The sequence below is a fragment of the Ovis aries genome, chromosome 1 (genome assembly GCF_016772045.2).
Source record: "Ovis aries strain OAR_USU_Benz2616 breed Rambouillet chromosome 1, ARS-UI_Ramb_v3.0, whole genome shotgun sequence".
Classification (NCBI taxonomy): Eukaryota; Metazoa; Chordata; class Mammalia; order Artiodactyla; family Bovidae; genus Ovis; species Ovis aries.
The window spans coordinates 261,748,689-261,760,350 of record NC_056054.1 but is presented as its reverse complement, the minus strand read 5'-3'; positions in this window follow the sequence as shown (position 1 = coordinate 261,760,350).

Below are 11,662 nucleotides of genomic sequence, written 5' to 3'. Positions count from 1 at the left end.
ACATTTACTTGAGGAGCCCCGAGAGACTTCGGCTCCAGGTTCCATATAAGCCCTGTGGCACTTGGTAAAACCTCCAATATACTGGTTTAAACTGGGCATTTTGGATACATTTGGTGGTAAGCACTGGTAGCTTCATGCCGGGAGCCAGCGTGAGGAATTCCACCCGTGACAAGGTCATGTGGCAGAGCTCTGATGGGAAGGCTAATCAGACCTCAGGTTTTCCCCCTGGAATTCCCTGAGCATCCACCCTCCAAAAATAAGAATCTGCCTGCTTTTCCATTCAGGGCTTTAGTCTTCTGCATTTGAAAGAGTGTTTCAATCCAAAAACCCCTCTGATGGCTTTCTAGCCTGCCTGCAGGACTCGAACAGCTGCGTATGTGATTGTTTGAGGCCTCCTGACCGCAGGAGGCACAGGAAGCTTAAAACGTCCTAGGAATGTAGGGGCTTCCGAGGAGTCAAAATCATTAGAATAGGACTGATTAAAAGTTTCATTTGTTGAGTCAATACTTGCTGCCAAATTTTCATATCCTTTATTTTTAGATATAGTTGGTATATAGAAAAACAAGTAGTAGACCTGGTATTAGCAACATTAGATCTTTGAGTTAAGTACCTTCTTTGTTATAACCCACTGCACCTTTGTTCTATAGAGATGTAACTTTAATGCTTTAAGGAGATGCAGATTAAAGAAAAACACTTCAGGGGAAACGAAATTAACATCCATTAAGGAAGAGAGCCAAAAAGTGTTAACAAGCCTCCTGGCCAGAAGATAATGTAAATCAACTGAGACCTTTTGTATACAAAAATGATATACAGAAAGGGTCAGGACTGCTGCCCCCGCGTGACTCTGTATCTTCCATTATGTAAAATTTAGGGTATATAAACACCTTTTAAATAATAAAGTTGGAGGGGGTTTTTGCACAAGTCTGGCCTCCCCCCTGTCGATTTTTTCTCTGGCTTCCTCCCTCTCCTTTTCAAGCTGATCCCTTGGAACGTGGAGGCTCACTGTGTCTACTTACTTGTCCTGGCTTCTAAGATCCGTAAGAGAGAGAGCCCAAGGCAGGGAACTCTCCGATATTCAAACGGGCGCCGGCGGCCTAACGTAGACGGTGCAAGCTCCTTGTCTGGAGCTTTATTGGTTTTCCACGTAACCCAAGTTAATCAGCCTCTTCTCTCCACTTAATCTTCCTACTACACTATTTCTTCCTAATCCAATCTTATATTAATAAATAAATAAGTCCTTCCTCGCCGACTCCGTCCACCCTTCGAATTCCCTGGATCCACCGGGGCTGGACCCCTGCAGCTTCAGTGCAGTTGGAATGAATAAATAAAGACCGATGACAGGTGGGAAGAAAGAGGGATGGGCTGGTCTCAGGTACAACCCCTCAGAGGAACATGTTTCCCTAGGTTATTTACTTGAGCTGCCGGTGGTCCTGGCAGGTCAGAGTCCAGCAGCATCTCTGCTCTGGTCTCGGTCAGCCCCCTGCTGCTGCCCCATTTCTCCACTCCAGCCTGTGTCATTCCCAGTGAGAGCTGGAAGGCACTCCCTGGTCCCACACAGGATGCCAGCACTCAGTGCCTTCTGCCTCTCCTCCCAGCGTTTGTGACCAAACAGCCTCTGTATCTTGCCACCTTTCTTTATTTCTCCTCCCGGGTTTGCTTTTTCTGAATGTTTCTAATCAATGGAATTTATGGGGTCACAATTCTCCAGGCTAAGTGGGAATTTCCTCCCCTCAACCCAACACCACATTTGAAAAGGGGACATTTTCCCCAGCTGCAATTCACAGAATGTTTGCATTTGGCCTTGACGTTCCTGGCTCATCTGTCTTTCAAAGCCTTCTAGTGTGAAAGTTTGAAAGAGCATACACGGTTGTCAGCTTTAAAAATGCACAACATGAGAGTTGCAAGTTAAGTTTTGTTATTTCAGTCTTTCAGTCGCTAAGTCATGTCTGACTCTTTGCAACCCCGTGAAGTGCAGCATTCCAGGCTTCCCTGTCCTTCACCATCTCCCAGAGCTTCCTCAAACTCATGTCATCAAGTTGGTGATGCCATCCAGCCATCTCATCCTCTTTTGGGGCAAAATGATGACTATAGCATGTCAGATAGTGCCAAGAAACCACTCCAAATTGAAAGTGGGGAGTACATGCAATCAAGCATATATTTTTTCAGATTTCTGCTAGTCTCCTGAAGCTTTCTGCTAGTCACGAGGAACAGCCATCATCAAGAGTTTTGGTGCTTTTCTAGGTTGGAGGAGATACAAGAACTGTGCTCATAAAATCGGCTTATGAAAATATCTGTCTAAAGACCTGTTCTGACAATTTCCCCCAGAGCACAGAGGGCCTTTTTTTTGGTCTCCATCCTGAACTCCTTCCAGGGGATATTGAAGGTCAGCAGCTGCAGCAGCTCATGAATTAATCTTTGTAGAGTTAGATGGCAAGCACCCATGGCAAGTGCAAATTTGCAGCTGTCTGGTAGTCACCCAGATACTCTCTGAAGCTAAAGGACGGAGTATGAATTGAAGTGCACTATGCATCCCTGCAAATAGGCGCCTCTCATGGGCAGGGCAGTCCCAAGGTGACTGTACCACTAGTAATGAACCAAGCTCCCCACTAGCAGCTGCGCCTTGAGTTCATGCTCACCCTGGAGTCTCCTTGGATTCATAACAGGCTGTGTATTTATGCAGAAAGGATTGGGTGACAAGCAAGTGTGCTCCCTTCAAAGCTAACACTGTGCATGTCAATTATACCTCTTCTCTCAGGAAATCGACAAGGTGAGCCATCATCAGTCGCTGGTCAGAACTCACAGACTGAGTGTCAGGCCATGGCAGCCACAGAGCTCCTCCTTGGGTCCTCCTGACTGTGTAAACCTTTTCTTCCCAATGAACATAAGTGAGTCGCCCTCCTTACAGCAAAATGAAGCAATTGGTCTCTTTACCTGATACCAAAGGAAAATTGAGGCAAAGAGGGAAAAAATTAGAATGGCAAACACTCTTCAGAGCCCCAGAGCAAGAAACATATATACTTTTTGCATTTTCTAGAGACATGCAAAGCCATTTCTGAACTTTAAAAATTGTGCATCCATTTGGAATAATTGAAACTGAAATGTGAGGGTCGTTACATTCACTAATACAGTTACAATGGGATGAACTGCTTCTCAGAGGAACTGCCAATCGAACTGCTGTATTTAATAACTTGAATACTGAAGTTTCCCCAGGCGAGGAGACAGTTTTGCCACCAACTGGGGGATTTTTTCCCCTCCTCTTACTCCTTTCTCCTATGGTGGCCTGGCTGTGGTCCAAGCCCTCTGGAGATCTCAGCCAACAGGAGGAACCCCTGCTCAGCTGTTTCCCAGGAGAGCCAGTCGCTGAGTGTGGAGGAGACAAAAAGGATAGGAAGCCCTAGTCCCATTTTATTCCCAAGCAGTGACGGCTCAATTTCTCATAATCCATGGGAATGAAATGTGCATGGCTGCCACACATGGAGAGCAGGATGAGGAATCGTTAGGTCTTGGTCTACAAATAAAATCATCAGGAAAAGCTCTGAACCCAGTTTCCCTGGGGGTCATAGAAAGGTCACCATGATGACATATTTGGACCCACTTGGTTAACATGAAAAATTTCATTGAAGAGGGGAGGCGGATGAGAATGAGTCTGGAAATTAGGGCAAAACTGCTAATTCTAGGCTTCTCTGGTGGCTCAGTGGTAAAGAATCCACCTGCCAATGCAGAAAACATGGGTTCAATTCCTGATCCAAGAAGATCCCACATGCCACGGAGCAACTAAGCCCTTGCACCTCAACTATGAAGCCTGCTCGCTAGAGCCTGGGAGCTGCAGCAAGAGAAGCTACTGCAGTGAGAAGCCTGTACGCAGCAACTAGAGCGTAGCCCCCACTCTCTGCAACTAGAGAAAGGCCACGTGACAACAAAGGCCCAGTACAGTCAAAAATAAATAAAATTATTTTAAAAAACTACTAATTCCAACATGAGCAATGGGGTCTCCTCCTTGCTGTAGTCTGCTGGCTTTAGTAAGGATGATGGCCAGCCTACCCAAAGCCCAGGACCCATTAACACTTCTGCCATAGTTTTGTTTACAGAGTTGCAATCCAACATGCCTGCTGATCCATTAATCAGGGGTGACAGTGACCCAGGGCTTGAGCCACACATGAGGGGTGGTGCCTAATGGGAAAAGACATGCCTCTAGAGCAGTGTGAGGAGGACCCTCAGGGTGTGAAATGCTGAGCCAATGGCTGAGCTTGAGCTTCCATTTCATAAGAATCTTCTTAAAGTCTGTGTCTTAACCCCTTTGGGCAGCTGTAATGAAATACCATAGACTGGGTATACACAGTGCTTATACACACAGACATTTAATGTTCATGGTTCCAGAGACGTGAAGCCAGAGAACAAGGTGACAACAGGGTTGAGGGGGCCTCATCTGGGTCCCAGACATCTCACTGTGTCCTCACATAGTGGAATGGTTGAGGGTGCCCTCGGGTCTCTTTTACAAGAGATCTGAGCCCATTTGTGAGGGCTTCACCCTCACAACCTCCTACCTGTATGCGTGGTCAGTTGTTCAGTCATGTCCAACTCATTTTGACGCTATGGAACGACTCTATGGGAGCTGCCAGGCTCCTCTGTCCATGGGATTCGCCAGGCAAGAATACTGGAGTGTATTGCCATTTCCTTCTCCATGGGATCTTCCTGATCCAGGGATTGAACTCAAGTCTCTTATGTCTCCTGCATTGGCAGGTGGGTTCTTACCACTAGCACCACCTGAGTATCACCTCCCAAAGGCCCCACCTCCTAAGACCATCACATTGGGTGTTCAGTTCAGTCGCTCATTCATGTTCGACTCTTTGCGACCCCATGAATTGCAGCACACCAGGCCTCCCTGTCCATCACCATCTCCCAGAGTTGACTCAAACTCATGTCCATCGAGTCGGTGATGCCATCCAGCCATCTCATCCTCTGTCATCCCCTTCTCCCCCTGCCCCCAATCCCTCCCAGCATCAGAGTCTTTTCCAATGAGTCAACTCTTTGCATGAAGTGGCCAAAGTACTGGAGTTTCAGCTTTAGCATCAGTTCTTCCAAAGAACACCCAGGACCGATCGATCTCTCTTAGAATGGACTGATTGGATCTCCTTGCGGTGCAAGCGACTCTCAAGAGTCTTCTCCAATATCACAGTTCAAAAGCATCAATTCTTCGGTGCTCAGCTTTCTTCACAGTCCAACTCTCACATCCATACATAACCACAGGAAAAACCATAGCCTTGACTAGACGGACCTTTGTTGGCAAAGTAATGTCTCTGCTTTTGAATATGCTATGTAGGTTGGTCATAACTTTCCTTCCAAGGAGTAAGCGTCTTTTAATTTCATGGCTGCAATCACCATCTGCAGTGATTTTGAAGCCCCCAGAAATAAAGTCTGACACTGTTTCCACTGTTTCTCCATGTATTTCCCATGAAGTGATGAGACCAGATGACATGATCTTCGTTTTCTGAATGTTGATCTTTAAGCCAACATTTTTACTCTCTTCTTTCACCTTCATCAAGAGACTTTTTAGTTCCTCCTCATTTTCTGCTATAAGGCTGGTGACATCTGCTTATCTGAGATTATTGATATTTCTCCCAGCAATCTTGATTCCTGCTTGTGCTTCATCCAGCCCAACATTTCTCATGATGTACTATGCATATAAGTTAAATAAGCAGATGACAGTATACGGCCTTGATGTACTCCTTTTCCTATTTGGAACCAGTCTGTTGTTCCATGCCCAGTTCTAACTATTGCTTCCTGACCTGCGTATAGGTTTCTCAAGAGGCAGGTCAGGTAGTCTGGTATTCTCATCTCTCAGAATTTTCCAGTTTCTTGTGAACATTGGGTATTAGGAGTTCAACAGATGGATTGTGACGGGACACATTCTGGCTATCTCAGTCTGAGTTTACTATTATCACCAAAAACTCATGTTATTTTCCTACCAAATGTTAAAACTATTTCCTTTTCTTAATCCTACATCCACTTTCTCTTATTTTCATCTTTGACCACATCAGAGTGAAAATTGATGGCTGGAAAAACCATTTCATTTGGTAAGACAGTTTAATAGTTTTATTTCTGCAGTACCTTACTTTGTAACAAGTCAATGAAGAAATAAGAATAACTTATTGCTATAAGAATAACTTGTTAGTATAACTTGTTAGAAGCTCAGGTGTGGAGTTTGCTAGTATAAACAATCTTGCTGGTGAGAATAGGAAAGACACAGGTGTCTTCTGAGCTGGTTGCTCTTGATCTATCTATCCATCCCCTGGGGGTGTTCTCTGCTAAACGTGGCTGACCTCAGTGGCTGAATACACCCAGTGCCCTTACCCTCTAGCTTCTGATGGGGTCAGCAAGGGGAAGCTGGGGCAGAAGACCTGCCGGTGCAAGGGGAGAGAGATTTGGAAATTGTTTCCCATGTTAGTCTCTGGGCCCGTGGTATCCTTTTGGTCTGCTGTGTCTCAGGAAACGGTCCTCTCATTGCACTTTCTCCCCAGAGACCTCTGGGAAGCAGCTGAAGCCATTTCAACCTCTCACCTTTTTTAAGGATTAATTTTATTGGAGCACAGCTGATTTACAATGTTGTATCAGTTTCAGGTGTACGGCATAGTAAATCACATATATCCACTCTTTTTTAGATTTTATTTTCATATAGATCATTATAAATTATTGAGTAGAATCCCCTGTCCATGCAGTAGGTTCTTATTAGGTTTCTATTGATATTTTCTATATAATAGTTTGCATAGCTCTTGATGGGAGAGGGACGTCCAGTTGTTGTTGTAGAGTCTCTCAGTCATGTCTCCTTGTGACACCATGGATGGCAGCATGCCAGGCTTCCTGGTCCATCACCATCTCCCAGAGTTTGCTCAAACTCATGTTCATTGAGCTGGTGATGTCATACAACCATCTCATCCTCTGTCACCCCTTTCTCTCCCTGTCCTCAACCTTTCCCAGCCTCAGGGTCTTTTCCAACGAGTTGGCGCTTCACATCACACGGCCAAAGTATTGTTTGTAGCTTCTGCTTCAGCATCAGTCCTTCCAATGAATATTCAGGACTGATTTCCTTTAGGATTGACTGGTTTGATCTTCTTGCTGTCCAAGGGACTCCCAAGAGTATTCTCTGGCATCACATTTCAAAAGCATCAGTTCTTTGGCACTCAGCTTTCTTTACGGTCTAGCTCTCGCATCTGTACATGGCTACTGGAAAAACCATAGCTTGACTGTGTGGGCCTCTGTCAGCAAAGTGATGTCTCTTTTTTTAATATGCTGTTGAGCTTTACTTCCAAGGAGCAAGTGTCTTAATTTCATGGCTGTGGTCACCATCTGCAGTGATTTTGGAGCCCAAGAAAATTAAGTCTGTCACCGTTTCCATTTTCCCCAATAATCTATTTGCCATGAAGTGATGGGACTGGATGTCCATCCCTGTAATAGTGTGTACAGGTCTTGGTGGTGGAGGGACTTTCAGTAAAAGAGCTAATCCCTTCTGCAAAGTCTGCATCAGGTGCTAAGCAGAGAGTGCATTAATTGCATGCCTCCATTTGTTTCTTACTCACAACAATCCTTTTTTGATCCAGGCCATTTAACAGAGGGGAAAGTTGAGGCACAAACCCAAGGTCTCCAACCACAGCCCACATCTAACTATATCTAAATTTCCCCTATTTAGAGTTTTTTCACTTCCTGATTTTTTTCAGTAAAATTTTTCCTTTTTTTTGGTATCCATTAATAGCTAAATGAGCACCATTTGAAATATTGAGTATGGTAAATTACTTAACTCATATCATTAAAATAAAAATCCTCGTCATTTGCTTAATTTCACAATTTTATTAATATTTAGTCACTTGATTTGGTCATTTACTTAATTTCACAATATTAATATTTTTTGAATTAAATTTGCCAAATGACTCCACTTCATTTTTGACAGCACAACTAGTAAATACTGAATATTATAAACAAATAATATGGTACCATTTCTACATTTCATGGAGATGGGTGATTAAAAAGTAGTTATACAAAGTTCAAATGAAGCAGATTCAAAATATTACATGAAAACTCTTTTGGATATGCCATGTATACGTCAAACTTTCTCATATGTTTTGTTAGTATAATTTGTTACAATTATTTTTTACATGTAAATTGATCAATCACAATTGTTTTCAATTCTGGATTCTTATTTGAATTTGTTAGTTATATTAAAATGATGGCTTTAAGTTGCTTTTACATAAGTAGTCTTCACTGAACCTCGAACATCGTGTATCCAAAACCAACACAAACAGGAAGTGAAAACTCCCCAGTCCTGTCTATAAATATGTTCTTGCTTTTAAACTCATCTGAACTGAGAACTTATCACCAAAATATGCCACAGCAGAGCCAGAAATGAGACATGTGTACTTCAGCTTTTAGACCTTCCATTAAACAGAATTTATATAATAGATTTATTTCTCTCAACTGTAACATTTTGTAACTTTTTTATTATAGTAAAACATATGTAATAAAACACCATTTAAACCACTTTCAGGTGATAAGTTCATTGACATTAAGTGCATGCACCGTCCATCCCAGAACGTTTTCATTTCTCCCACTGAAATTACGTACCCCGTGTAGCAGTCTTTGTGACGTTGATTCTGCCTTCAGTGTGGTGCCTCCTATAAGAGCCAGTGTCGTGAAAGCAGCTCCACCAACTACTCACCCACCTTGTTGACAACGCATCAACACCAGCAGCCAAGATCATGGCTCTTTAATGAGCCAATAGAGAACCCATGATGCTGGGAAAAGACCCTGATGCAGGGAAGGATTGAAGGCAAAAGGAGAAGAGGGAGGCAGAGGATGAGATTGTTAGATAGCATCATAGACTCAATGGACACGAACTTGAGCAAACTCTGGGAGATAGTGGAGAATAGGGAAGCCTGGCATGCTTCAGTCCATGGGGTTGCAGAATCAGACATGACTTAGTAGCTGAACAACAACAACAACAAAAGAACCCATGATCTCCATAATGCCCTGTCAATCAGCACTCTGGATGCAGTTGTCCAACCAGCTACAAGCCCTCTAATTACCTCCACCTTCTCCTCACAGCTCTCTGCTATAGTCATAAGAACAGCACATCTTTGTCAAAAGGATCTGCTGGAGATCCCCCTAACATCCAACCTAACATCCCCCTGTGATCTTGGTCCCTGAGACCTGACAGAAGTTACCCTGATCTAACAGTCTTGCTTTTTTTTTTTTTTTTTTTGAAGGATGCTTTTGGCAGGACTTTCTCTTCATTATCCTCTGCTGGCTCTTAATGATCATCTTTTGCTGGTAAACACACCGGCAATACTTGTGTGTGTCCAGCATGTTCCTTTGGTTCGTCAAGGGAATCAGTCTAAGTCCATGTGGTAAAACAGCAGGTGTGGTTCAGCCTCATCTATCGAATCAAGTTCCCAGCACCTGCCACCTCCTCCAGCACTGGCTGCCCACTGCCTGGCATGGCCTGCCCATCAATACCCTTCATCACCTGATACCCTCCGTGAGGGCTGCCCATCAGTCCCTTAGAGACCTCCAGATCCTCCCAGGTGCCACCTCCTCTGCAATTATTCTGTGACAGCATTCCTTTATTTTTTAGATTTTTTTTTATGCATCATATGGCATGTGGGATCTTCGTTTCCAGACCAGGGATCAGACCCATGCCCCTGCAATGGAAGCATTGAGCCTTAACCACTGGGCAACCAGGGAACTCCCTGTGACAGTATTCATCCTGAATTTTCCTATCAACTCCGATTCATCTTTTCTAAACCAAATACATCTGACTCATCTTCATAAAACCCACAGCTTGCCAGACATTGTTCTAGGCTCTTTAAACCCTCATACCAATCTTTTGAGCGAAGTACTATTTATTTCCTACATTTTCAGATGTGGAATTGATAAAGAAAAGGGGAAGTAACTTGCCCAGGAACTGGGAGGCTGTCACGCTCTTAGCCCAGTGCTCTGCTGAGGCTCCTGAACAAACCCGTTCTTTCTTGGCATATGTATGAAAAGCCCCTCTTCTTTTCTTACAGCTTCTGAGACATAATTGTTAGCATCACTGATAAGCCAGTGATGTATTGGATGTTCTTGTTTAGATGAGTGGGACTTCCATCAAATGCTCACACATTGGAAACCCCCAAGACCATCGCTATACAAAGATACAGATGGTGCTTCCCAGAGACCGGTTACAGGAGAGTCCCTTTTCATTCTCATTCACATGATCTTCAGGGAAGTTCCTGCCATTATAATTTTAGATCAAAGACATGAGTAGTCTTATTTTGAAAGATGTGAATACTTTCTTTTAAAGTCTGCAAATCAAAAGTACAATGAAGTATCACCTCACACAAGTCAGAATGGTTTCATCAAATATTCCATAAACAATAAATATTGGAGAGGATGTGGAGAGAAGGGAATCCTCCTACATTGTTGATGAGAATGTAAATTGGTGCAGCCACTTTGGAGAACAGTATGGAGGTTCCTTGAAAAACTAAAACCAGAGCTAACATATGACTCTACCAGAAGGCAGAATGCCAAAGAACTGAAGCCTTCCAACTGCGGTGCTGGAGAAGACTCCTGAAAGTCCCCTGGATTGCAAGGAGATCAAACCGGTCAATCTTAAGGGAGAGCAACCCTGAATATCCACTGGAAGGACTGAAGCTGAAGCTGAAGCTCTAGTATTTTGGTCATCTGATACAAACAGATGACTCATTGAAAAAGCTCCTGATGCTGGGAAAGATTGAGAGCAGAAGGAGAAGAGGGCATCAGAAGATGAGATGGCTGGACAGCGTCACTGATACAATGAACGTGAACTTGGGCAAACTCTGAGAGATGGTGATGGACAGGGAGGCCTCGAATGCTGCAGTCCATGGAGTTGCAAAGAGTTGGACACGACTGGGTGACTGAACAACAATGACCCTACAATCCCACTTCCGGGCATATACCCAGAGAAAAACACGGTCCGAAAGGATACATGCACCCCAATATTCATTGCAGTGCTGTTTACAATAGCCAAGAAATGGAAGCAAACTAAATGTCCATCAACAGAGGAATGGATAAAGAAAATGTGTGCATATATGCAATGGAATATTATTCAGGCATCAGATGGAATGAAATTGTGCCATTTATGGAGACACAGATGGACCTAGAGACTGTCAGACAGAGTGAAGTGAGTCAGAAAGAGGAAAATGAATACTGTGCATTAACACATATAGGTGGAATCTAGAAAAATGGTATAGACCATCTTATTTGCAAAGCAGAGGTAGACACACAGACACAGAGAACAAATACCAAGGGGGAAGGGTGGGAGGAGCTGAGAGACTGGGATTGACGTATATACACTACTGATACTCTGTCTAAAATAGATAACTAATGAGAACCTACTGTACAGCTCAGGGCACTCAGTGCTCTGTGGCGACTTAAATGAGAAGGAAATCCACAAAAGAGGGAATACATGTATATAAATGGGCTCCCCTGGTAGCTCAGCTGGTAAAGAATCTGCCTTCAATGCAGGAGACCCCAATTTGATTCCTGGGTCTGTAAGATATGCTGGAGAAGGGATAGGCTACCCACTCCTGGCTGATTCACTTTGCTATACAGCAGAAACTAACACAACCTTAAAAGACGAATGCAGAATATTGAT